Here is a 3,949-nt window from a genome sequence, read left to right as displayed (position 1 = left end):
TCCTTGTTCTGCGCTTTCCTCCCTTCTTCCCCCATCCCTGTGCTACACTTTCTCCTTGTGCCTTCTCATCTGCCCTTCTCCCCTCAATTTTCCCTTCCCTTCCCTTTCTTCTCCTCTTCGTATCCACAGCTCCTCTGCCTCTCTTCTCATGGATCCAACTGAAATCTTTCCAAAGATCCAAACATGCAGCCATTGCAAATCTCTTAAGGTTTCTCTAGACCATATTCGAGCTATGCATATTTAGTTCAGAGACAAGACCAAGACAGAAGTTGCGCTCCTCTACCGTCAATGTAATGAGTACAAGAAGCAGTTTGAGCAACTTAATAATAGGTGTGCACACTTGGAAAATGTTGCCACAGTTCTACAAGATTTGGTTGCAAAAAAACCAGAAGAAGGATCAAACTCTTTGGGATGCAGCAGCAACAATCAGAAGAAAGAAGAAAAATCATTCAACAAGGAATAACATAAAAACCAACAAATGGATCGATTCAGATCTCCTATCAAAACAACACAATATACTTCTTGTTATCAACTATCTATCATAAATATTTTTCCAATATGCTCTGTAAATGTATTTTGCTTCTCAAGCAGTTCGTCAGATCCTACAAGCTAAACGCAGTAGGGAATTTTGGAATCTCTAGTGCAAATGTAAAGGCTGAAATGGAAGGATCAGGGATGAATTTTGTTTCTTCACCTCCCTTAATTTCTTCAGTTGTATGTATGAGGGAGCTGTGCTCTCCCTCCTTTTTTTGAATGATATCAACATAATCATTTTTGTTAAAATATATATATATATATTAAAAAAAATAAAAAAATTAACCATGTTAAATGAATTTTAACAATATTTACTCCTACTTCTATTTAAGATAGAAATTTATCAACAAGAGAGACATTATGTACAAAACAAAAGAGACTTCAATTAAAAATATGAAGAAAATAAATAGTAAAAATAAGACATAGGATGGCAAGATAAGGAAAAGATCCTTCATTGAGAATATTTGAAAATTTGTTGAGATATAATGGACCCGAACTTGTCCACAGGGTCTTGGATAGACGGTGATCAGGTGCTTTGTTAAGGCACTCCTTGATGTGAAGTCATCGGTTCAATTCCCCACCCCGATCGGGGTGATATATTGGACATGATGAAGATGTAGTCCTGTCAAGCTTACAAAAACAAAACAAAAAATGAGCTCGAACTTGAAAAATTATGAGTAATCTATGACAACAATATTCTTTATAAATGAAAACCTTTATAAATCATAAGTCAAATGAAATTATTAAAGAAAAAATATAGCTTTGGCCTTGCTACAACTAGCTCAAATAAGACCTTTTGAACATTTGTATAACTATTGCAAGAAATGACAATTATCAGTAGAGACGAATAGACAACAATGATAAGTGTCATCAATGACTAAAGCGAAAGTATAACAAAACTTTCAAACCCCCATTCATTGCTACTTTTTAAAATAAATCCTATAACAAAAGTTGCATGAGACTCAAAATATCTAAAACAACTCAACAAATTATCTCACAAATGAAGAAAACATGCTCATTCATATCATACTCTATGTGAAGATAGCCCCTTTTTTTCCTTCTCGATGTAAGTATTTGTAATTGAGCTTTAATTGGTATGATTATGCAATCGTTTAATGATTTTACTTTTACTCAAGTTATCAATAAACTTGACTCACAAATAGGTAAGAAGGAAAATAATTAAAATGATGGACTCTTAATAAATAGGTGACATACATGACTCTAGAGAGAGCGACCCACTTCCATAATATTAGCATATCATCATATTTCAAAATACTTTTAATATATATATATATATCATGCACGATAACACCTTGTGCCTCCCACATACTCATGCATTCCATTATGGTCAATCATCAAGTGATTGACTTTTGTTCAAAGATTCCTATATATATATCAAAAATAAGTGCATAAGAATTGTCCATATATGTTTAATCGTCAAAAATAAAAATCATCATAGAAAAAAAAAAACAACAACAACAACAACACACTACAGTTGAAACTTAATAAAAGTCCAAAACTTAATCAGTTGTCCTGTAAGTCAAAAGATGTATGAAAAATAAGTTGAGTTATATGTTGTTTCAAGAAAAATATCATCAATTGTAATAATTACTCAACTCATAGATGATCCTACAAGGTTCGCATTAGACATGACCTCTTTTCCATTCTCTCCTTCTTTAGAAGGTGCAAGTATAGAAACTTGATCTAAATTGGAGTGTTCAGGATCAAAGGTATGATTTTCAGCATTAGGTTTGGTGGCATTTACTTGTAGAGGACCAGTACTAGCTTGGTCAGAAGATTTGAAAGTTAGGTGAACAATTGGATTATCAGTAGAGGTAGCAAAAACATCAATAGGACTAGGATCTACAACTAGAATGACAGTACGCACAACATCTTTAGGGTTAGAATTAGGGCTTAATGATTTTCATGGGGAGGACTGAGCATAACTTTTTGAAAAGTGAGTGTGATTAGACATATGGCATGTAGGGCTTGCAATAATTTGTCCCAAACCTTTGTCTTCCACATGAGAAGGATCGGGTAATGGATTCCAACCATCGTTTAAATCATTATCCCAAGTATTAGTGATATGGTTTTGCACAGGAATATCATGAACATTGGGATGAGGTTGCAAAGGAGGAGGAGAATTTATTTGAAAAGCTAGAGGTTGGTAGGTGATATTAAGGGACCTTAGAAACAAATTCCCAATAGTCGCTAATTGATAAAATTCCTCTGAATCTACATTAAGATGAACTGAAAAATGAATTTTCTTGTTTCTACCACTTTCTCATACACCATGAGGCATATTTCCTCTGCCTCGGCCCATTCTTCTTGTGCAATGAGAACGAAAGCTCATATTTACAAATATGAGATACACAAATCAACAATAATATATAACTAAAACAACAAGTTACCATGCAAGAGCTATAACTATACATGTTAGTTCCTGAATCAACATCAACCATTGATCACATAACCCTAACCAATCATTAACCATCAATAAACACAAATGATAACTGCATTCACTATTTTCATTAAAATTCACCACCTTTTGTGCATGCCATACCATTTCATTTAAGATTCTTGGTGGTGGCTAGGCCACATCACTCACACCATGTTAAAAAATGGTGGGTAAATACAATCATAACATATAATATTGTTCCATTCATAGGTGACTCATCATCTTGGTCATTCCTAATTCACACCAAAATCAACACATCAAATTTCACAACAAAATCAACACATAAAAGCATGTTCACCACGTGTATCGAATGCATGGGCAGGGATTAAGTCTGACCATTAACTCATGCATTAAAAGACTAAAAAACAAACCATGCAATGTATAACCTTTTGAAATTCCACTAGCACCATATCATTCCCGCATAACACTTGATACATATTCTTACCAAATTCCATAGCCAAAGTCCATAATATAACTTTTGAATCATGCATGTTTCACCACATACACATATAACTTTGCATCATTTTTATTCAATGAGTTGCATCCCATTATGGTGAATATATATATATATATATCCCTTTTAATTCATACAACAATCAACTTGTATGAATTTACTCTTCATGTTGTATGTCTTGTACATATATTTGACTTGCATATATCATTCCAACCATGTGTTTTGAGGTAACATGATAAGCATATTTACAGTAGCCATTAGTTCATATTTTCATTTTCATATTTTGAACATAGTATGCATATCATGTAGCATGCACTTTATAAAATAATAAGTAGCCTTATGTGGTGTCTTCCCTCCTTTGGTCATGGGATAGGCCAAAATAATAATAAAATTGGGGTCGTTTTCTAGGCATGACAATGCAACGATGGAGGGTAATTTTGTAGCTTAATATAAAATTGAATATTGATGAAAATTTGTTTTAATAGTAGCAAACTCAATTTCAC

This window comes from Pinus tabuliformis, chromosome X (assembly GCF_031772625.1).
Source record: "Pinus tabuliformis cultivar Carrire ecotype Pingquan chromosome X, CPIR1, whole genome shotgun sequence".
Taxonomy (NCBI): Eukaryota; Viridiplantae; Streptophyta; class Pinopsida; order Pinales; family Pinaceae; genus Pinus; species Pinus tabuliformis.
This window is presented reverse-complemented; position numbering follows the sequence as displayed.